Source organism: Lingula anatina, chromosome 4 (genome assembly GCF_051362555.1).
Source record: "Lingula anatina isolate TDL-2025a chromosome 4, LinAna3.0, whole genome shotgun sequence".
Taxonomy (NCBI): Eukaryota; Metazoa; Brachiopoda; class Lingulata; order Lingulida; family Lingulidae; genus Lingula; species Lingula anatina.
In genome coordinates this window covers 6,646,588-6,671,713 of record NC_141770.1, presented here as the reverse complement: position 1 = coordinate 6,671,713, position 25,126 = coordinate 6,646,588, and the positions used below count along the sequence as shown (strand labels likewise).

At 38.5% G+C, this 25,126-nt stretch overlaps 2 long non-coding RNA genes across 2 annotated transcripts in view; one reads left to right on the top strand and one right to left on the bottom strand.

The window, feature by feature from the left end:
* Nucleotides 1–25,126, bottom strand: part of LOC147762167 (uncharacterized) — a 53,741-nt gene that overhangs the window by 15,501 nt on the left and 13,114 nt on the right. The gene's annotated exons all lie outside the window — the stretch shown is intronic.
* Nucleotides 1,680–10,620, top strand: LOC147762169 (uncharacterized). Its single transcript, XR_015333853.1, has 3 exons — nucleotides 1,680–1,877; nucleotides 8,330–8,524; nucleotides 8,796–10,620. It is a non-coding gene; the product is annotated as an uncharacterized LOC147762169 (long non-coding RNA).

The following is a 25,126-nucleotide window of genomic DNA, read 5'->3' as shown; positions in this document are numbered from 1 at the left end:
AAGCGCTGATAATTGGTAGCTATGTACAGTAATAGAACTAATAGTAATTAAAAGTGAAAACGATAGAAAAAAGCTGTCTTACGCCCTTAAAACTCGCATCAAGAACCACCACAGTACAAAGTCACCATTTTAAAAGGACACATACGCGACACAAGACAAAGACGGATTGTCGAGAAGAAGTTCATAAAAATATTAAACACTTTAAAAAAGGACTTTATAGAGACAATGAATATCTCAACGAATATTATTCTTGTTTTATTATTACGTAATCTTCAAGATGTTAACCTTTATCACGCACTTCTAACTTTGTCCCTTTTCCATGCATCATACGTCACTTATACCAGTAGCTTGCTTGTTTATTCTTGTTTTGGTACCTGAAGAAGGTTCACAAGCCCAAAGCTCGGGCATTTTTTTCATCTTTCAGAGTTAATCTTTACAGATGCGTTTTCAATATATTTTTTATTAAAGATACGGAAGATGCTGTCGAATGAAAAAAATGTAGTTTCATTTATCAGTCATAATAGTTAATTATCATAAAAGAGGTTTAACGAGGATCAACTTATTGTGAATTCGGCCAGAGACAACCGGAGAGAGAGAGAGTTTATTTCAAGTTTATTTTAAATAAAGTAGAAATAAAGGGTACCTGTTTGGAAGCAAGTATAATGTGTAACGTCTCAGAAAATGCCTAGAATGTTCATCTTGAATAACGCAATAAATAACTTGCAGCTACTTTTAAAAGCTGAAAAATCCATCGTGGCGTATTTTTGCTCTAGATCATTAATTTTAGTTGCTTTAATGTTTTGAATTAAATCTTCATTTTAGTTAAGACAAGGACTGAAGGCCCCGTTGGGTATTTTCCTTACTCGTAACATCCTCTTATCATTCCCCGAGATGTGAAGCACCCCATTCCTGTGAATCGTGAATTGCGGGTTTCTATCCCTCGTCCTTAGTGGAACAAAGTCATTATACTCGATGAAAGTTATTTTCAGCTCGCCAGACTAGCATTTTCAACGGGATACGAATAAAGTTTTTAATTAATTAATGTGATTTGTAATTTGATGATTTTATTTCCTGTGGCCGTGAATTGTGATCACTCCCCCCCCCTCCCCCTTCCCAGCGGGCCCTCATGATTAGCTGGACGATATGTTAATAGGGCACAGTCAAATGTTTTACACGAAACACGACAAAACTACATTCTCTTAGAAAGCCATTTACAAAACCTTCGTTACCAGGCAATGAGAAAATATACTTGGAATTGAGGAAAAAATTCAGACGTTTTGAAAAAAAAATGAACGCGCATATATGTAGGCCTAATATAAAGCCTACTAGCGCAGTCTAGAAAAGTAAAATACAGGTACTAGTAGCTTTGCAGGATATTTAGGCAAAAATTGGCTTTAGAATATTTCCAAGTACGTTTATTATACTTTTAATGGTAATAACTCTAAATGTGAAGGTCCTTCAATGCTCCATGTTGTGTTAGTTGAGATCCATCAAAAGTTGAAGCCAAAAGAAAATAATAATAATAACAATTACAAATTTTTAATTGCCTTTTTGTGAAAATGTATTCTCAATCAATAATCAATAATATCATTAAATGAAAGATCAAAAGATATAATAACTTGGACTCAGAGTAAAACTGCGGCGCTTCATGTGACCGGATGTGCCGAGATGCGACCCAGTATTCACTGCGGGTTTTCTTTGACCTACTTAGTCGGGCTTAGGTGGAGCGGGAAAATTTTACACGTTATGAAATAACGTTATTACAAGGACAAGATATATTTTAGAGTTACCATAAAAGTTTGATCTGAAACATTAGGACATTCCACGATTCTGGAATCTATTTAACTGCATGCAAAGACATTCTTGATGACAAAAGGGTGAGTACTATGTTGTAGTGATCTGGTACCGGAAGTCTTGGGATTGAAAGCGACATATGCAGTTGGGCGGGGTTTTTGAGAGAGAGAGAGAGAGAGAGGAAGGAGCTTCAGAGACAAGAGGTAGAGGATAGATAAAGGGATCCGGTGATCCTGGTGTAATAGGTGTTATACAGTAGATCTGGATTCCTGGAAACATCTGAGGTAAAACGTAAAAAGTTCTAGCAGAATTTAGGAGCAATAGGGTTTCTGTGTTGTCTTTTCCTAACTATAAAAGTTATTTGTGGGGATTTTTGTAGTGTTCACTTCGTCCTATCAAGTATCTTTATCTCTCTATTAAGTCATAGTCCTCCAACTGGAGTGTTGTAATGGCTTTGTATGTTAGGAATTCATACAATTTGAAGTATTCACTGTGTCTACTTACTGAATTGGTGAGTGATCACTGGCTATTGTTAGGCTCTTTGACAGAATATTTGGGATCGTCGATCTTGACACGTCCGATTGGGAGTGGGAGATCTGAGACAATGTATGTGTGACAGTTATGATGTCACAATGTAGACGATCTCCTGCAGGGGGCATGCTGTCTCCACCTGGCCTAACTCACTCACTTGTGATGGCCTATCTTGGCACATGATTGATCAGTTTTACTAGACCCCCCTCCCACTAGATGTAAACCGAAGTGCGAAACAGGGTTTACAAAAATTTCCAAAACTTTGCAAGCTGTAGCGACCACATGAGCCCTTTATAATTTTTTGTATTGATCAGATGGGTTTACGAGGCACACGACTGGTTTTGAATTTTCAGACAAGACAGATCTCGGTATTAGTAGTCCCTCTTCTTTCTTTACCTTGGACGACGTATTTTTCTAACTTTTCATTGATCTCGCACGTTATCCTAAGTGCTGAAGTTGGGGGTACTACCACATTTCTTGACACACTAACCAAAGCTATCTTTATCTCTTGTGCACTCCATTTGTTGCATTGGTATGTCGCGCCCTTCTATTTGAATATAACCCAAATTGCAATGCTTGCTCGCATTAAACTGGGTGATTAGGTCGTGGCCTAACAAAAAATCGTCATGTATCGGCACTACTCGAACAGATTCCTTGATTTTGAAACGATCTAGTTTGATGGAAATTGGCTCGCAAACACGAGTTTCGATTTGTGTATCCCCTGCCACAAGAGTAAGACTAATATTTCTTGACAGTGTTCTCCACAACTTGAAATTATAAGGTGGGGGAAGAGCAGTTATGGTGAGGGTCTCCGGAAGCGAGCGCCAGAGGCGCTCGCCATGCTAGGGGGGTCCGGGGGCATGCTCCCCTGTGAAAATTTTGAAAAATTGGTGCAAATACCTGCATTCTGGGCAATTTTAGAAGTCTAAAAGGTCATTTTTATGGTAAGAGAATTCATCATTTCTTTAATGATAACTGTGATCATTTTGTAGATGTTCCTTTGTCAAGTTTTACTTTATATAAACAATAGTCATGGCTCTGAATTAAACTTCACTTTTATTTTTGAATAAATCTCTGAAACATAAGGCATTTCACATTGTTTTTATGGCTTCATTGACATCAGGTTACATTGAAGTAAAGTTAATAAAATGCAGTGCACTCTTCTGAAACAATCTAGAATTTGTACTTGTGAGTTTAAAACTTATTTTATCTCTGGGATAAAATAAAATGTCTACAGGGCAATCATATACCATGATAGCCTTCCCCACGAGTAGTGTGTGGGATTTCTTTCTTCATTAAAAAGTACATGCACTTCAGTGCACCAATGAAAGCCTCTGTTTCCACAGACACCACATCCTGCGTAACAGCTGCTATCCCTCCATCTATCTTTGATTGTCTGTATTCCACCTCTAAACTGTGAGACACCTGATGCATGGTGGACTGTTCATGTCTCTTAATAGTGTCTTCTCTGTACGTCTGGCACCCAACTTTGGTCCAGATGTCAGTGCCTTTCTTGGACCTTTGACCATGGCTTGAACACCAGGCACAAAACATACCTGAAACAATGCATTTCTATGGTTAAACAATGGTATTTGATGTTTATGTAGCGTTACATAATAATTTAACGAAGCAACGATCTTCCGCCAAACAGATATACGATAGCATCGACGTTGCTGCCTTTGCCCTGCTCTAAATGACTGTGAATGAACTTTTATTGATATTTACGGTAAAGTGCCATGAATTTCGAACGGCTCTTGAATTTCGAACGATCTTAAAATCGGCCGTCTGGAGTTTTTTCTGGACCATGAATTTCGGCCAGTAAGCAATTTTGCGCGATCTTCATTTCGTGAATTTCGTACACCTTAAAATCGGCCACCGGGCTATTCTCGCGCTTATAAAGTTCTAACAGTTGGCAATGTTGCCCTAGCGTACCTTTACCTGAGTACTACGTGTGCGGCCCAAGGTGCAAGTTAACGATCAGTACAGTTAGTTTAGGACGCTAAACAACATTGTCATATCCATTCATTCAGATAACAGAAGAATCTATTAAGAGTTGTACTGTCGGGCTGTTGTTTCTTTACCGCAGTATTCGGTGTGAGATAGCGATCGGTAGTTTTGCTGAGGCGAACAATAGCATTGTTAACAGTAGAGACTTCAGTAACAGAACAAAAGAGCAATATTAAGAGCTGCAATAAAGATTACCATTATTGCTTTCTTGTCTCGCTCAGATCGTTCACGATCTCCCGCTGACGATCTTCCGCTAATGAAGTCCCTTGAAATGTACAAATGAAATGAAAAATATTTTTAAAAATCATAAATTCCAATGGGGAGGGATGGAGGGTTAAAAACAATCGAGAACGATCTCCGGCTGACGATCTGCCGCAAACGAAAGCCACTGAACGAGTATGAGCTTTCTCGTTTCACTCGGATTGCGACGCTGACGATACGAAAATTGCGTTCTCGTCTCGCCCTTTGGCTTACGAAGTCCCTTTAACAAATATGAAAATTGCCTCCTGGTCTCTCTCGGATTGCGAACGATCTCTCGCTGAAAATTTGAAATTTTCCTTTTTGTCAATCAGCTTTGTCAGTTGCCGTGCGTATGAAGGTCCGGAAGGTGTCCAATTTCACAAATTGGCCTGTAGTTTGCTTAGTGTTTTGTACCGCATGAAGGTCACTCTTGTCACTGCTGCATACGGCGTGGAATGTGTATCTTAAAGTTCATAGAAACATTTTATTGTGTTTTGTAAGCTTTAGGAAGTAGTTTCGTCGTGACTGAATATCAGCGTACACTACAAAGTAGTACCATTCATCTGTGACGCATCATAAAAGCTAGGTACGTCAAATTACTCTAAGAAAATTTCTTACAACGTCCACGGCTGTCCCGACAAGCCAAGACGTCATTAAAAAAAAGTCGCAAGCCGTCTAGCCGTCTTTGAAAATATAGGCCGTCCGTTGATGTCAGCGGCCGTCCAAATTGCCTTGCTCATAAGGGTATATTTATTTAACAAGGGGCTTACTGACTTCACCCAGCTTACATGCGGGTGCATGCCTCCCAAAATTATATTAAAGGATAAAATTGTAATATATCTAAGTTTAATTGTTTGTAAATTTTGTAAAAATTGCCCATGTCACCCCGTTAGTTTGGAGGGTAAAGCTGGATCAAGTCCGTGTCAAAATTCTTTGAAACTTTGCAGGAAAAATCACTCTTCCTTTGTTTCTCTGGCTCCTTGTTTAGCCCGATGATCAGATTTATCTAGTGCCCCCAGGTCTGCTGGAGGAGCTCCTTGAAATAACACACAGGTAGATTTTTATCTGAGATAAATATCGCGTTCGATACACTCAAGACAAAAGCTACCTGTGAGCTGAAGGGCACTTTACCCTCTAATTAAGAGGTAAAGCAAGTTCCAGCTAGATGGACGATTAAGATCGGACTTCAGATGGTAACTAGTATTGTTTACCTCAGTTCTGTGAAAGCAAACGAGAAGGGTGTCAGAACAATGGTGCATATATAAATTATACAGAGAATTTGTACATTCAGGTGACATTAACTTATAATCGAAGGGGATTTTCGATAATATTCCTTGAAAAGTACACTAGATTAATAGAGAATAATATCATGGTTGGCCAAAAAATTATATACGCACAGTGTATCCGTGCGTATGCCTGGTTACGCCCCTGTCGCAAACCAGCAAACCATATCCTGCTGACTACATGAAAATTGCCATCTAGCATGGACAAAAAGTCCAAGCTTCTATGCTTGCTCGGATCGCTGACGATCTCTTGCTGACGAATATAGTAACGAAGTCCCTTGAACTAGTGTGGAAATTGGCTAATTGTCGCGCTCAGATCGCTCACTATCTCCCATTGACGATCTTCCAGTCCCTTGAACGAATATAAAAACTGCCTTTTCGGTTTACTCTAGATTACCTCGCGTTTGTTTGAAGATGGTTTCAATGACAAAACGTACACGCTTTTCAAATGCGTACATTGACGCAACTATGCGCCAGGAAATTAGTTGCTGCTGCTGGTTAAGATTGGGTTGCCTGAGCGAAAAAAAAAAAAAAAACGGCCCTGCACCCCCCCCCCCCCCCCCCCCCCCAAACCTAGTATATTTGATCGCAGACAACAATCAGCGGTCATCTTGGTCGCAGCGCACGACGGAGAGAGACCGTAATACACAGTAATACACAGTTCGGCGAAGGCTACCTGTGCGCCGCACATACCGATCTGCGGTCGTAGTAGCCTTCCTGCACGGAGGAGAGGCCGTAGTGCCGAGGCCGGCTTCTGCAGGGAAGGCTACGTATGCGTCGGAGAAACCGACCCGCGAACGGCGAGATGAGGACGAATTCGCGCGTAAAGCTCCGCCCGACTTTAACGGTAAAGGCAACGAACCTGGTCGCGGAAGACACTTATCGCAGATGAAGGCTACCTGCACGTGCGCCATAGACACTGATCGGCTGTCTTCTCAGTTTCAGTGCACGGAAAGGAGCAACGGTAACACTAAGCTTCCATAGTAAAGGTTATCTGGCCGTGGCAGACGCTAATCGTCGGCCGTCTCTCCCTCCGTCCACTCCCGTTCTGAGCGCCAGGATCGTTTTTGAAAAACGACACTAGTTTCTGGCTGCCAGAATCGCTTTTGAAAAACGACACTACTGATAACGATGCTGTTTTGCGGCCCTAGACAACAGTACCGCTCTATCTATGGGCCATACACAGTGATCGGGTGAAAGTACGTGTATACCTTTGGTCGCAATTACCGACACTCACACAATCATACATTATGGTAACTCTAAATAGATCGTCGGGAGAAGGCCTAGCGATGAACAGACAACTTCCGGTCAAAATTGACAGAATTCCATGAAATTCGAACTTTTGGAAGTTCTGAGCACCTCCATTTCATGAATTTCGGCCAGAACGATCTTTTCCCAAATTTAATTATTTTCTACTGTTCGAAATTCATGGCACATTACCGTAAATTAACAAATGGGTTCAAAGTCTCGTAAAGCTTCTTACATTTTAAAAATAATCTAATCATTCCGGATTAAAAATGTATGAATACATCATCTCATTGGGATTGCTCATGTTCAAGTGGATTGCAGGAAGGGCAGGTCTAATATTCAAGACTGTCAATCTACTTCCTTATACAAGCATAAAGGCGGGGTAAACGGAGCACGTGACAAAATCAGCCTATCGCTGCGCAAGACTACTTTTCACAAACGTCATTCATGAAGAGCACATGGTCGAAACTGGCTAAAACTGCCTACGTGATCGGAAAATGTACAATGTATCTTTTCGATTAGCGGCCACGTTTTCTTGTAATACGAAAAAAATACATATGTATTAAAGCAACATCCCTGACATTAAAGTGATTGGTTTGGTTTTATTTTCCAGTTGTATATAGATTCCAGTAAGTAATGAAGTAACAAACGCAAGATATGGTGAAATTTGTAAAATTTTATAAATTTAATGATGAACAATGTAGTCAACTTACCTTCATCAGGTTCATGTCGAAGCCATGTATACTTCTTCAACCACGGAGCGTAAAACTCCGTCCTATGTTTGGGTTTTTTAGGTGCTGGTTCGCTGGTCGTTTCGTCATTTACCTGTACGGATTGTCATGTGACAATAGATAATTGGTCTCCTAATCTTCCTGAGAAAAAAACAATAATCATAATTTGTTTACCTTTAAGTTAGAGTAATTTTTTCACGATTTAGAATTTTATTAGCAATTTCTTAAGTGACTTCTCTCAAATTACTCCTCAGAAATTGTCTATAAATTAAGCACAGCCAATTGATATAATTATCCCAGATTTTAACAATTATTAGGCATTTTGTGTTCAAATTTCACAAAAGGTCCAACAGATTTAGCAGAGTTCTGTATATTTAACTATGTTCAATCTGAGAATGTGCTGGTCCCTTTTGTCACAGTTGTGCTCAGTAGCCTCCATAAGGCAAGGTTATTTGTGTACCTTCACTTATACATTGTCATGTCTCTTTTTTCCAGCTCCAGTCTCCATACAGCATGGTGTCTTCTAGTTGAACAGATTTTAACTGGCTGAACATGGGGGGAATGTATTTTATAAGACTGAAGCAGATACTAAAAGGCAGCAACAGGAACATCTTCATCTCACCCAGTTTTGCAAGACATGGGATGTGGCAAGTTTTAGGATAAATGAGACAGGGCAGCCATTGTAAACAGGTGACTTCTTGCAGATAGCAGACAAATTCAAGTTTTATTGTCATTAAGTGCTCAAAACACAAAATGAATACTTTTATTTTAATTTATGTGAGCATTATCAAGATATAAATATCAAGTATGGTGATACAAAAATGATCTTGTGCATCTTACAAAACCATCCTATATATGAATAGTGTATCATTAGATGGTTCCTTATAGTAGTTTGCACTATATTACATAGATGGTCCAAATTCATTTCAAACAGTTATACTCATTTCATATATGATTTTAGCAAATACACTTCTGGAATTGTGTAAAGAGCTGCTGGCAGACCAAGAGGTCAGTTTTATCCTGATTGAGAGAGAGTGCTGCCAGAACCACCCAGAACAAGACTTCCAAACACGGCAGATCCTGTGGAGCCAGTTATATGGAACAGTACAATTACACAACAAATGTGGGTTCCAGGTAACACAAAGAATCAATTTCCCCCATATGCATGGAAACTATAGAGGCAGGGTATATAAAGCAAGGAGATTGTGTTGGACAATACTCTATCACTGAAGACAAATAGACATAATGGAAATGTTTTAAAGTGAATTGATATTTCAGCTCAGTTGTGATGTGTTATAATAATTTTCTCCATATGCATGGAAACTGTTACAGTACTAGTAGAGGTAGCATATACAGCAAGATTGTGGTAGACAATAAGCCATAGCTGAAGAGAAAAGGGCACCAGTGAAAATGTTTAAATATGAATACATATTTCAGGTCAGATATGATGTGTTATAAATGATCATTGTTATTATGAGTTAATTAATTAAGGTATAATTGCAAATTTTATCACATATTTATTATATACAGACACTTTCAGTCTGTCTATATTCTGATCACTGTGTCTGTCCAGTGTCATTACCATAGTCAGCACTTTGTGACACATCTGTTGTTTACCCTATAACTGATAAACTGTTTTTTGTTTTAATTTTAATTTTAATTTCTGTCAGCATGATTGGATTATTTTATGATATTGTTTCATCTGTGGCAGTTTGGATATTATGCTTATGTGTCCCGAGTATATCAAATTGAAGTAGCAATATGTAGATATGTTTGTGTATTTTTGCCTGTCTTTGTTTGTGATTCTGATATTTATTTTAATTACTAAATATTGTTGTTTGTGAATTTATGAAATTATTATAAGTTAAATGATTTGTCAGGTGCATGACAGCAGTCAGACGGTTCATTGGTCTGATAGTTTGATGATGCCAAGATCCAATGGTTCAAAAGGTTCAATAGTCAGAAGGTTCATTGGTCTGATAGTTTGATGATGCAGATGCCCAGCTGTTCCAAAGGTTTGCTAGTCAGAAGGTTCACTTGTCTGAGGTTTCATGGTTCATAGGTTGTAAAGTCCCAAAGTATGAATGGTACATAGTGTAATATAGCAATGATAATATTTGTGGAGGGTGTTTATGTTTTACTCACTGTTCATGACTCCGTAATGTCTCAGCTTTGGACAGGTGCTACTTTATCTGTGATTTTCATTGTTTCTTGAACACAAATTTTTGGTTTATGGTCAGTCTGCACATTCAGTCCAGTCCTGGTTTCTGTCGTACATGCATACCTTCTCCTCAGTAACTCAGCCTTTTAAGCTAATTGCAATGATCGCACTTAGCAAGAATCTCTCCCAACTAGTAGGATGTGTCTATCTGACAGATTTAATTACAGCTCTATAGAATACCACCCTAAGAGCAGTTGCAACACTGCCAATGTGTGCTGTAGATTCTCCAGGGCAGATGACTGGATCCCTTCACACTTGACATGGAACCATTGCAGGCAGTCTTCACATTCAATCCAGTCCTGGTTTCTATCATAGACCTGCCCACAATGACAATATATTGGAAATTTAGACAATTTTGGTCTTGTATGGTGGCGGTTCTCTGATCTATATGGGGACATTTCCAGCCTACCAATTTCAAAACACTTGCTGAGATGTTCCCTCATTTCCCTTTGCTCCCAAATGAAGTCCTCAGGTCTTGTTCCAAAGCACAGCATTGGCAAAAAGACCACTGTCATTACTGCCAGTTTGCTCCTGAACATCTTTATGCTCCAAAACAATTTTCTTGGATAGAGCAAAAAGTGACGAGGCAACGATCTCAGCAATCTTACCCTTCAGTCTGGGGTTGGTCTGGAATCTGAACACAATTGCGAATATTGCTATTAATGTTAGAAAGAGTAAGCCAATGGGAGTTAAGATTAACAAATGAAGAAGTAGGGGTTGATAAGATAAGACCATTTTTAACAAACTCTAGGGCACAAGTACCATGAAAGCCCTCTACCTTTGGGAACATATCTGTTAAAATTCCATGGGCTAAGTCTATTTCATCTCTAGTCAACCAGGCATGTCTTTGACTTAATGTTGTTTTAGAAGAAATGTCATACCTACTGTATGAAAGTTTCTTTCTCCGTTTAAGTGACAAGCACGGAAGGGACGTTACCTTTTCTTTTCATACCTCATCAGTCCTCACCATTAAGGGCCTTATAATCCTCTTCTTCGGTCTTATCTAAAATGCAGAGCAAAACATTAAAATGAGCTGTCCCATAAAATATTAAATATTAAAAATAACTCAATTCATATACAGTACATTAACAAAATGAGGGGTATTTAACTTGTTTTGTCAATAACATTAAAGTGTTAACCTGATACTTAACCCATTCAGGAAATGTATATTGTTTTTCAAAGCTTTGTCGCAGATTACTTATAGTGGCAGTAAGGGCATTTTTTCTTAGATATTCTTTTGGTTTGTTTGTTAAGCTTTCATTTCCTAAACCCTTTGTCAGGTGAGGCAAATGCCGCACTTCATTCTTAAATAGTTTTACCAAAGATTTCAGTCAAGCAAGCACTCAACAAGACCAGCAACATTGCAATTTCAAGGAAAAAATTGGTTTCAATGATTTTGGGACCTTTTTGCCACTGCTCATAAATCACATTAGGTGCTTTTTTTACAAACCTCCTGTGTCCTCTCTTGGTCCTCAGTCCGCACTGGGTCCTGGTCAGCTCGGGCCTCAGCTGAAAAAAAAAAGACTAGCATACTAAACAACAACCATTTTCTCCTAGGGGCTTCTGTTTTGGAAAAAATGTGCTGATCTAAAAGAAAGAAAATTGCTTAATACGGCATGGAACATAAAATGAGGGATCCAGGTATATATATATATATGCTCATGAGCATATATATACTCATTATCAAGATGCCTTAATACAAACCTGATAGGTTCTCAGTCCTCACTGAGTCCTCCAGGCCAGCTCTGGCCTTGACTGAAAAGAAACAAACAGATTAGCATGGAATAAGTAACTAATCTTCTCTAAGGTTTCAAGTGAATATACATGTATATAAGCCACTTTGGTTTTAAGCTCTTTCCCTTCTAGAGTCTCCAAATTAAGTTACATTCTGCTTCTGGTCTATGCCTTTTACCTTTGAAGTAATATTATGAGAAATGTATGCAAACAAGCCACAGTGGTACTATAGAGCTTTGATAATGCATATTTTGATTTATCTGTATGGTCCAATCCAATCTGTCTCAAACTTGACACCTTTCCACCCAACCTTATGGAAGTTTTTCTTCAGAACTTTCATCCTCCTCTCTGTGCTTTGTAAATTCTTTTCATTGTTTTTTTCCATTCCATATTTTACAAACACCAAGTCAGAAAATTTGTCAGACACTTTAACTGCAGAATTTTTCACCCCCCATTGACGTGGCTTTTCTGTGCAGGCAAGCACCTCGGGGATGTTTTTCACACCACTCAGTTGTAATCTGACAACTGAAAGAGTACAGCAGCAACGTGCTTGCATTTCCCACTGCCTCCTGACACACATTTACACCTTCCATCAATGTGCATCTGGTTTTTTGAAATAGAAGTAAATACAGAATAATTGTCTTTTTTGTAGCTTGAATTTACCACCCCCTTTACTTCTACACATTCTAGATTTTCTCGAAGCAAAATATTTCTAACTTTTCCACACTTGAACATATTATACCCGGCAGAAAAATGTTTTTCAGTTTTTCCCCCAAGGTGACCATAGATATATGAATGTAGATTTTGGGGTAATGGGGAAATACATGTGGTCCATCCGAAATTGTGCATGTTAACATCATCAGGTAGGGTTTTCTTGTTTTAGAGCTATTGCATCAGGATTTCTTATTTTGTTACATCGAGCTTTGTCGTTTCTGTATATGTAACACCTGCAAGAGAAATAAATAAATATTATTGTATATTATCTAGTATTTCTTTCATTTCAATCACTGTCTCATTTTATAGTATTTATTTATTTCATTTCAATCACTTTGGGCTGTTGAACAGGTCATTCAGTGCTTAAGCACTGCACCATTGTCACAGGGGTCATTACAGAATTTGGGCAGGACTGGCCAATACGGACCAGTGGACCTTAGAGGTACTAGTCCGTACCAAGAAGTACTGGTCCGTAAAATTTTACGTTAAAAATTAGTAGTTTCAAGCTACTAGATATATTACAAAAACGCATACATGTTTAACATCCATTTTCATTTCTATATGATCATCTAAACACATTCGTATTCCAGTCAGTTCCTTTAACTGTTTGTACACATCCTCCTCTGCTAGCTCATCATCATCATCATTATATATAATTCAATATTACTATTATATTTTATATTTATGTTATATTTATATGTAAATTTATATTTATTATATATGTAAATTAGCATGGGTTTTTCTCACCTAGAATCAATGCTAAGTGGTAGCCTGTGAGCCTGTGATTTCTCATGTAGGGAGATGCTCTCAGATTTCATGCTGTTGCACCCATCAATAAAAACTCTGGACTGTATTGCACCCTGCCCTTTCAGTGCCTCCTCATGTTCTATGCACACAGTGCAAGTCATGCCAGTTGGTGTATTTTTTAACCAAGGCCTGCCAACTGTCCACTTTGGCAAAAATTGCCTGCTTCTTTTTTGTTTTTCATAAGAAATCATCTAACCCATTTGTCTGTGGGTGGTATGCAACTGTAATCTTGTGTTTGATTTCCCACTCTTTCTGAAGGTCATCTACCAGCTACAGAAAAATATTGGATGTAAAAATGGGTAAATATGTATTTAGGCAATTCAGTTTTTGCATTGAGAATGTGACTGTGTCCCTAAACCTCTGTGTTATTTTTTTTTGGAAATAATACTTATTAATGCTTTTCATCTCTTCTGTTATGTTAAATTATATTTTGTATTGTGTTTTGTAATATTTAATTGCATGCTAATTCTGCGTTTGATACTGGTAAAGGGCAAATGGTAATGCTGACCGGTTATTGTTTATTTTAAACTTAACATTATATATATTTCGATAGGAATGATTTTGGGGTTCAAAAGGAACGAAGGTCACACAGAGTCACGATCTTTATCAGACTTCATACAGTGCCATTTGCCTTGCGCAACTGACTCTAACTTTTATTTTTAATAAGTTCTCCATTCTGTGCAGCTGCTTGATTTGTTTATGTAATGATTTAACATAAGATAATCTTGCTTCATTTTCTGAATGTCAGTTAATCATTCAGTGTTGTTCTGCTTCACTCATCGCCGTTTTGATTAAAAGAGATTCTTTAAACTTGACATGCTTAGTTAGTCGCTGAGTTTTAAGGTTTATAAGCTTCTTTCAGTAATATTTTGTCTTATCTGCACTATCGAACTATTTTAGTTTTCAGAGGTTACTAGAATAATTGCATGTTTTTGGTGGTAAAGAGAACTTATTTACTTCTATGAGTTGTTAACTTCGATTGTGACATATGAATCTCTTACAAACAGTTGTTATCCTTTAAATATTTTGTCCACATCGTTGCTAATTCTGGCACTATTATTTTATCAGTAGTGGTCCCTTCCTCCGTACATACAACACACACATAGCATTATAAATTACAAGCTTAAGATAAATTTTATTGAATTCAAAAGTGTTTGCCAGTAGTGAAATTCCCAAGCTTTGGTCATAGGTACACTGAATACAAATAGTATTACTATAACTTTTATAATTCGTGCCATTTCTATTCAAATTATATTCTTGCTCGTCTTCACTGACAAGGTGGCTTAACTGAGATGAAGATCCCTGATGTGAATAGTGTAGATTATTATAGATTGAAAAAAAGAACAACTCTATTCCAACCCATACATATGCTGAAATTGGTTTACATATATGTATCTTGATTATAAAAATAAAAACCGACACCAAATTCGACCTACATTGCTGCCAGCCAACTCTATTTGTATCAAGGCAAAATATTCGGTATATATGTTATGGCAACATGATATACACAAAACACTTTTTACTACCGTAACAAACTTAGCCCTCTGAAACATATACAGTGTACTATAATATATTGTGTTGATTATAAAAATAAAAACCGTCACCAAATTTCACCTACAGTGCTTCCAGCTAACTTTATTTCTAACAACACTACTTACTACCATAACAAACTTTGTTGTCTGAAACATATAGTATATTACTCTCTTTCCCTTGTCAATTATTGAGCCGGAGTCTGTCAAATAACATAATTACATATAACATACTGCAATATTTGAAAAACTAAAAATCCCGAAATGCCATTGTAATGTCATATAACTGAAATAAGCAAGAAGAGATGGCAGAGAGAGACTATCGCTTCTTCCTTCACATGTAAACAGAGAGACTCCGGAAGATCCTTGAGCCTTTCCCAGCCTGCCTGCCTGACCCTTATCCCGTGTATGAGGCATGGATACATCTGGAGATCACAACGAAGTGCTATCCACTTCAAAAACAGGTATCCAACCTTAGTCGCACTGCATCTCTTTCTCAATCCATCTGCAATAATAAAACAAGTTTGTAATGATTGAACACAAAATTTAGCTTTGTATTCTATAAATAAACATTACTGATAATTACTGCACAAATAGCTAAGTTGTTAAATGGCTTCTTTCTCTTTCTCCCTTTGAGGCCGAAGTTTGCCCACAATCTGTTGGATCCCAATTTTTGGATCATTCTTCTTACAGAGTCTCAGGTGCTGAGGTATCGTCTCTGTATCATCAAAAGAACGTTTTAAACTAAGTCACAATATTCATCCATTAATCACACATAGAATAATCTGTGCATCTTGTACCCAATGCAGGCAGCCTAATTCTTTCTACCATCCTTTTAGACTCTTTAACCCTAATGAGGCATGTACACAGGTTAGAAATTTCCACGTTAAAACCACCCATTACTTACTAACCCTTACATGGTACGCTGTTTACTAGTGGAGGCACAGTATGCAATATTCTGAATGCAAACTGACTTCATTATGTGAGCACCTTACATCATCATGAATGCAGCCGAACCCAGTGTAAATGCATCGTTAAATTTAAATGTGTGAAGGTCAAGTCTAATGATGCCACCATCCAGAACACTTTTCCTATAATTTCTTGTAACTGATTCTGATTGTTAGAATGAAGAAAATGTGTGAAAATTAACATTAAATAGGTTGGAAAACTTTTTGGATGAACTTATAATTCATTCCTTCATGATCTAGACACAGGTGACCTCACTGCCCTTACTCATGATAAGCTTATACCAGGTTCCAAAATTAGTCTGAGTCGCTGGCTGAGTAGAAATTTTAAGAGATTTGCTCTTTGTTGTTTAAAAGCATGTGACTACAAGTGTCTTGTCTACTGAGACCTAATGGACACCTGGATTTCATGTTGGTGCTCCACTGATAACATTGATACTGCATTGATATCCCAAGTCATATATACCACATTTCTCCGCGTGGTAAGAACGTGTTGTGTTTGGTGGGTGTATATTAGGGACAGTGCGGCTTGAGTTTTCTTTCTCTCCCCTCCACGTTTTCTTCAAGTGGAGGAGAGAGCGTGATATCAGCTTTCTTGTGCAGATCTTGTGGGTGGATCTTTGGTGGGATGTTCTTATTTATGTGGCCGCCTCTGCGCACAGGAACCCCAGGATCCTCTCAGCAGTGACAGAAAACACTATAGCTGAGTCGTGCTTTAAGAGTTTGGTTGGTCCTCTCATCCAGTCCATTTGTCAGTGGGTGATATGTAATAATTTCTAACTCCAATTTTTGTTTTTCTGGTTCGTGTGGCGAAAGAGAAGACCATTCTATGTGCTTGCGTAGTGTGTGTGTGTTTGTTTTTAAACAACTTTATTCTCATGAAGGTTAAATATTGTTGCAGTATAATTGAAGGTGGCAATTCGCCAAGGCATTACATGCTCACCTTTGAAATTAAATAATAATAACGATACTAATATAAGATAATAAGATAATAATTATTAAAAATAATAATAATATTCAAGGAAAAGACAGTGACAAGGACATGAGTGACATTTGAGAGGAGTGAGGGACAGGGCAAGGGGGAAAGGTATTTGTAGGGGGGGGCAATAGGCCATCAGGAGAGAGTGGTAGGCGCTAGAACAGATATGGAAGAAGATTCAGACATTTTTCATTAAGAAATTCTACACTATTTCAAAAATTTTATCATTTGGTCCAGATGTTAGTGTTTTTGGCCATGTAGGAACAGGGATATCTTATCTAGTTGGGTTCTGAAATATGCATAGGTTACACCAAGTATATCTTCAACAGATTCGTAGAGATCACAATATTTCCACTGTTTCAGTGGGCACTGAAGGAAAAATGTTGAATGGTTTGCGGGTTTCCCACATAAACAGTTGGGCGAAGCCATATATATGGAACGCCATTCACGCAAAAAATACACCACGCAATTTAAGAGTGTATTTTTTTTCAAAAGTGTATTTTTTTCTAACAATGTAGTCGGATCATTTAATAATGTAGTCCCGTAATCTTATAATGTAGTACCACTCGTCAAAAGTGTAACGTCGCGCCAAAAGTTTAACGCCATTCACGCAAAAAATATACCACGCAATTTAAGAGTGTATTTTTTTTCAAAAGTGTATTTTTTTCTAACAATGTAGTCAGATCATTTAATAATGTAGTCCCGTAATCTTATAATGTAGTACCACTCGTCAAAAGTGTAACGTCGCGCCAAAAGTTTAATCCTGCAAGAATAGTAATGACATCATTAGACACCAGATGGCGCAGCGATCTGTTGTTGTATTATCTGTTGGCTATCTTGGAAAAGCGCCACCTATCGTGAGGATTCTTACTCTCAGCTGCTGGATACCAGCTACAAAGGTTGAGTATATTGAGTCCTAAGGAAATAGTGGCAGGTAAAACCGTAAATTGTCCGCCCAGGTCTGTCTCAAACCGCACGTAGCTCTCAGATTTGCTGATCATGGATACTGAATTCTCCGCAATGAGTTGCGGACCTCACGATGCGTGGCGCTTTTCCAATTACACTTTTGATGAGTGGTACTACATTATAAGATTACGGGACTACGTTATTGAATGATCCGACTACATTGTTAGAAAAAAATACACTTTTGAAAAAAAATACACTCTTAAATTGCGTGGTGTATTTTTTGCGTGAATGGCGTTCCATACATATAGCTGTCCAGTTGTGGTCATATAGTTGGGCTCTAAATAACAAATCACCTGGGCCTTGTTTAGGATTTTTTCATTTTGTCTCGGAAGCTTCAGATGGGTGGTGGACATTGTTGCTGGAAATTGTTGCTGTGATTGCGTAGTGTGTGCCAAGCAATCCAGTTTCTGTCGGATTTGGAGTTTAAAAACCTTTCCAAATCCACTCACAAGGCCCCTTTTGCAGATTTTGCAATATATTTTACTACTCTACCCGGAATATTGTGTCCTGTTTCGTTTAAGACGTCTAACTTGTCTATGTAAGACCAGACCTCCGATGGGATGCTTCCGTCACACGGACTTATTGCCTGATGATGCGTCATCTATCCTACTTTGTCTAATTACTCTTTGTTGCTTACCTTGTAAATCTTTAGCCAAAATGTCCAAAGTATATGCAAACCTGTCCATACCTGGCGTGATATCTGCGTCTTGTTCCTGATTGTTGTTTCCTTCAGCCATCTTCACTGCGCGCTGCTCCAAATCTCTCCATGATAACAAAAATCCTAAAACGGAATCGTGTGTGTCGCCCAATCTGTACTGAGTTCTTACAGATACTGCAGGGTATATTTTACTCAAAGGTCTCTAATCCGTCTGCTGAATATTCAAGGTTCGGTCCACGATTCCTGACTTGGGTTATGCCAAGAGAGAAAAGCAATGCAACACCACAGCTTAGTTATAAAATCTATAACTATTTATTTCTAGGCGGCTGCCTGGTTTTATACCTTATATATTGGTGTGACAGACCGCACGGCTGCAAATTATTGTAACTTTCGATAAAGGATAATAAAGTGAGATAAAATTAAAGTTGACTGGGATCAATTAAAGTGATAGGAACAATTACATAACTACTTATGTGCCTATGCCCGCGACTTCATTAAAAAGTATTACACTTATCAGAAATTTTCTGCGGTCTGCACAGTTCCTGTATGAAAGAGATTGAAAAGTAATGTCACTCATGAGAGAATAGCACAATTGTGTACCCTTTTGATTGGGCCACAAATATTTTTATCAATTCTCTAGTTCCATCCAAAAGATTTCAGCTGACAAAATGCCCTACTGCATAACTGTGTCCAAATAGCAGTGACTGTTGTGAGGTAATGTTTTCTTTGCTGATTTCAAATAGAATGTCTCAGTTTCTGAACCTGGAACTAATTGCTTCCCAAGATCTGGTAATTGTTGGTGAATAACAACTGTACAACAGATGAAATCTGTAATTTCACAGAGCTTGTCCCATGGAATAGTTTTCTCAAATCCCCATTCAGATCTTCATAGAAAAACAAGACTGTGTCCATAAGGGACCCAATTCAATTACTTTGTCACATAAATGAACAAGGCAATGTACATTGTAAGTTTCATTTCGAGGTAAATACAAACAATCAATCTGAGCACAAAATATTTCTAAGAGAACTCTTGCTCTGCTACGTACAACAGAATAAAAAAACATACTAGCTGTTTTCATTTATGCATTTGTAAATAAAATGGACAGGTACCTGATGCTGGCTTGTTCATTCTGAAGAACCTTTTTAGCAACATTTTCAAGTGTATTCTCCAAAATGGACGCAACTGCAAACGTTTCCTGTTTCCCATATTCAAAAATGTGAGTAAATGTCCTATGCTGAAATAAAATAACACTATAAGGTCAAATACAAGTAAATATGTTTTTTTACTGTTATACTAATGTAGAGAAATGGCAGGTTTCATATTAGCAATATAATTAGGTACAGTTAATAGTTCGCCAGTACAGTTTACGTCCGCCTAATTTTTCATCAAGGCCATCAATTAGACTATTGTAATAGGCTTCCTTTGTGTCCTTTATCAGTTTATTTACCAGAGCAGACTGAGCCTTATAACCATTTGTATTATCCTGCTTAGGAGTAATTCTCATTTTAGCATATAATTTCTTTTTTCTGAGAATTTCATGCCATAACCTGTCACAGAACCAAGGTTTGTCATTCGCTTTAATATTTCTTTTTTTTTTTTTTTTTTGTGGTATGTACTTCTTATAGATAGATAGTAGTTTGTCTGTAAAGTTTCTAGCAATTTCATGCACATTATCTAAGTGTCGAAAAAAGTTTTCCCAATCAATGCCATTTATTTCATTATTTATTCCTACTACATTAGCTTATCATATTTCCAAATAGTCTTTTGTAGTGGTTGCTGTTGGTTAATTATTAGTCTGAATATCCCCAGAGAAAGGAGATAGCGCGTTAACATAAGAAAGTTCTAATTTATTTTTGGGGGGTTTTACAGCCGCTATTTTCCTTTCCACCTCCAGTCCGGTATGGAGCAAACTGAAGTTGTTTGGCCATCAGGCTGTCAACTTCTTTTTTGGAAGTCTTGAAATTTCTCAGGAGACATTCTGCAATTGTACAAAAGGTTACAAAATTCCTTTTTCACATAACTATTATAATGTGATTGATATTTTACAACTAACCATTATGATACAGTTGAGCCCACTTATTGTCATACCCTTGGTTCCTGACAAATTTATGAAATTATAAATCTATAAGCTGCCCCAAAATCATAAAGGACAAATATTCACGGCCGGATTCTGCATGCAGAGACAAACATGACAAGATGGCCGCCCTCACTCAGGTTAGAATATAGTTCACTAGCGAAACATGATGATCTTGCCTTGCTGTGTCAGTACAGCTTTCTTTTAGTTGAATATCTGAACACTGGTATTCTTAAAACTGTTTTTTTTCTGACAAATGTTAATAGAGCAAAAGATGTCTTACCGTTACACACTCGTCCGTTTCAATGTGCCGTTGCTTCTCCAGCGCTCGCACAGCAAAGCTTTGAATATCCCGCCAGCCGCGCCGGGAGCTTGCGCACACAGAGAATAACCTCGCTCTGACGCCTAATGTCACGATTATCAACTTTCCTGCTCCCGCCAGTCTGAGTTTTATGTTAGGTTAGGACATCATAAGGGGCGACTCACAAAATTAATATCATTTTTTTTTAAATTTGGATCCGACTTCCAAATAGTGGGTGGGTGGCTCAACTTAAATTATCGAAAATCCAAATTTTAACATCCTCGTAATTCTGAATTATTTCCGTATGAAGCACTTAACAATATTGTGAGTATGGACACTACATGAATATAGACGGCATATAAATTCCAACATTTCTATCATGAGTATGTTGCTATATATATATATATACTTTTTATTTTTATTTCAGTCAAGTTAACCATTTTCACTTAAGGTCAGGTCCTATATTGCCTCAGAAAGTAAAGGGCAGTTTGTGAATATGCAGTATTTTTTAATGTATTTTTCTGTGAAACTGACATACCTAGTACCATCTATTGATAACATTTTTAAATGTGTATATCACCATAAAGGAAATTATATGGGTAATTACCCCTCAAAAAACCCTTGCATGTTTTACCCCTTTTTCATTAAAATTAATGTTGTGAAAAAAGCGGTCGCATATACAGGATTTTGGAAAGGGGGGGTCCAACCTTTGAACATCAGTGTGACTTCCTAAAAAAGGTCCTCAGATCTGAAAAGGGGGGGGGGGTCCAACCCCCCAAAATTAGGAAAATTACCTACAAAAAAAGGTAATTTCGGACGAAAGGGGGGGGGGGGTCAGATCCCATGCGCCCCCCCCCCCCCCCCCCCCCCCGTATCCGTCTATGGGTCATCAGATTTTTTTTTTTTTAACTTTCCAGTTTAATGCTCAGGTAGTTAAGATAATTTTAAGAAAACAAAAACAAAGGGTCACCAGTCTAATTTTTTCTAACAGCTAACTTAAATTTCCAGAAAAACAGGCATTTTTGGCTTTTTCAAGCTTTTTCTTCAACCTTGAGTAAAAGTTTGTCCATTTGCCATAAAGTAAGGCTGGTGACCCTATGTTTTTTCTTTTTCTTAAAGATAACCTGAACATCAAATCTGGAAAGTTTAAAAAAAACTGACGACCGCTTTTTTTCACAAAATTAATTTTAATTATCTGGATAAATTACTTCTTTCTCCGAAAATTTCCTGACCCGAGCATACAATTTGGCAATTGCCTCCTCTATTGATATGGGGGAGGGAAGGGATGGTATGGCGATGTACAGGGTTCTTCCTCATCTTCTGAGCTCCAGCCCTCAATTGGCGGTATGGGGGTCATATCCATCCTGATCCCTTTTCTCCCTTGTGTGGGTCTTACTAGTACTTTTGTTGGGGGCTCTTCTCTTTTCTCTGCGGGCTCAGGCTGGGGTGATTTTCTTGAGTCAAGTAAAGAGGTCTCTTCTTCTGTATTGAAAGCCAACACCAGGGGCTCCTGGTGTCTGGCCTCCTTGTGTTTCAACAATTCCTCTTCAGTTAAATACGCTCTGTCGCAGTTCTTGACATGACATTTAAATTTCTCGTGGGCACTTACTTCATGTTGTCTTCTGTTGGAGCATGAGGAGAATCTTAGGCTACAGTACTTGCATTTCTGCCCAGGCATAGCTAAAAGTAAATGTGAATTTGATTTTGTTTCTTCTATTGATTCTTTTATTATTATGGTGATCATTCCCGTAACCTTTAGGACATATGGCTTTCCACAGGCATACCCAGGGCAAGTATCCAGTGGTATTGTTTTTAGCAGTGTTATAACCAAAGCTAACGTGCTGTAACTGTTGGTCTCAATCATGTCTTCCTGTCACTTTCATCAGCATGGACTCTAATGTTTCGTTGAATTTTAAAGAATTTTATATATAACAAGTGTGAGTGTGGTACAGAGTGCTCAACAGTCTGGAGCATTTATGCACAATTGAAATAAATAAATAAATAAATAAAACAAGAGACATGTAATAACTGATAATTGAATTATTGTAAGTTACACTTATATGTTGTTGGCACATTGTAGAAAAGTCAATATTTATACTTAAAAACCTTAATACTGAGGGGCAGGACCGCTGAGGAGCAGTCTCATTTCCCTACTTTCCCTTTTTCTACTAGGAATGCAGCAGTGAGCCCTGTCCATATTTCGGGGTTAACGCGGGGAGCCGTAAAACCATCCACATTGGCTGGGCGATCATGCTTGTTACGTAACTCCTGCAATTTATCCTCCGGCATCTTCTCCCGCATAATATCCGACACCAGATTAACCAGCGCGTCGGAAACCTCCAGTCCCACACGGTCGACCCCTGTGATATCGCTACTGATAATGTATAAAGATTTGCTGACCCCGAGGGATTAGCTTCTTCCCTTGGCTGCTCCACACCGCACTCATCCTCCCTCACGGAAACGTCCGGTGGATCGTTTCCGGGGGCAATTCTCCTGGTGACAGAGGCATCTGAACTAAGCCCCAGACTGGCTACAAAACAATCAAAACGCTAGGGCATCAGGACTGGCTCCAAACTCCGTGTACTTTGGATGAAGCACCAGACCACTATCCTGCATGGTGAAGTTGTTGTGCTGCCGAATCATCTGCTTGCTATACTCCTTCTTGGCAACTGGCTCCTTCCTGATACCCCAGCCAGTCTGTACACTCTTAAATGGCATATATTTGCTAGCATATGCCTATTATAAGGGACTTAGAGGGAGTCTCTGTGGTGGTGCGTGTGGCCTCGTATATTCTTGAGGCTATGATGCAGGCAACCCTGTACTGACCCCACTTAGCAGACTTCGCTTTCTCGCGTGTTATGCTTACCACATATGATGCCTGTGATGGGGTCACATTAATGTCCATACTGTCTGCATGTGCTGAGTATAGTATTTGTTTGTTTTCTTTAGGCATATAGCACACATATTCCAAAAAGGGGAAATCAGGTCTGAGACCAACTATCATGTGTCTGCCTTTATGTGGGCATTTGACCTCCACAATGTCATCTACAGTAACACCAATCAAGCCATCTGGTGTGGCCCCCAAATAAGGGGCTTCCAGACTTTGAGATTATGACTCTCCTCAAATTTGCATATGGCGCATTTCTCGTAGTCCTGTCCATGCCGGATTGCTGGTGTGTACAGAGGTTTTGGACACAACAATGACTCACACAGTTTGTTCATGTCCCTTTTCTCTGCATGTAGCTGCCATTATCTCTCCAAATCTGAAAGAAGTGATCCACCATTGTCTCTGCTTGTGTTAGATTGCGCTCTTTCCTTGTTGTAACATGCTACGCTAAATGTCCTTCGCTGTTTGTTCCTCAACCTTAAGTATTCATATCCCATTAAAGCATGGAAGATGGTATGTCATTAACTAATTTTGATTCAATATTATAATTCTATGATGTCACTCATCACCTAGTTTGATAATTATTTATGATATTTGGGCCTGATTCTTTCTTTTGGGGCTTTTTTTACTGTTTTAATGCAATATCCTGTTCACATGCAGTCTCTGAAAGGGTTTCTGTCATTGATGTCATCAGGGGTGAACCCGAGGAACTCCTCCCCGTCGCTGTCTCCGTTGCTGTCCATTAATGGAATGGACATACCTCTGGTTCTCCCCTGAGTGCTGGATTGATGCCAATGGCATCAAGACTGTGTTGTATCGTTTCTTCGGGAATATGTGACCATGCGTCATTTATCCATTTGAGCACTTGTTCCTTGGAAGCTGTTTGGACCTTGTCTATGCTCCCCCAGTTTTGATGATGGCTTCTACGGTGCTCCGCATCCTCTCTGACCACAACCTCTGTAAATGTCCCTTGAACGGCTTGTTTAGGGACATGTCCAGAGGCTGGGCCAGAGAGGTACATCCTCCCAAGATGGCGGCTGCCATCGCGTTGGCTCGTCTCAGTTCCTTGTATACCGTGTAGGTTGTGTACGCCGAGAAGGAATCCATGATAAGCAAGGCAGTGTTCTATCTAAAAAAACACCAAGATTCTCAGCATGAGGCATTGGCTTTATGATACTAGATCCAATTTTGAGTTATTACTTCTGATATTTTCTGATTATGTGGCTGGGTTATAACTAAAAGTTCAGATTTTCTATCATTGATTTTTAACTTATTTTTTATCAGCCACCCTCGTAGATCATTAATACACCTAGTAAATGCATAAATAACTAAGGTTTAAATATATTCCACAGTTTGCATTTTTACAGAATCAAGACTGAAATTAAGCTTTAAGATCACTTTAAAGATTCACATAACATAGGCTACATCTTGGTGTGATTTACAAACAAACAGTAGA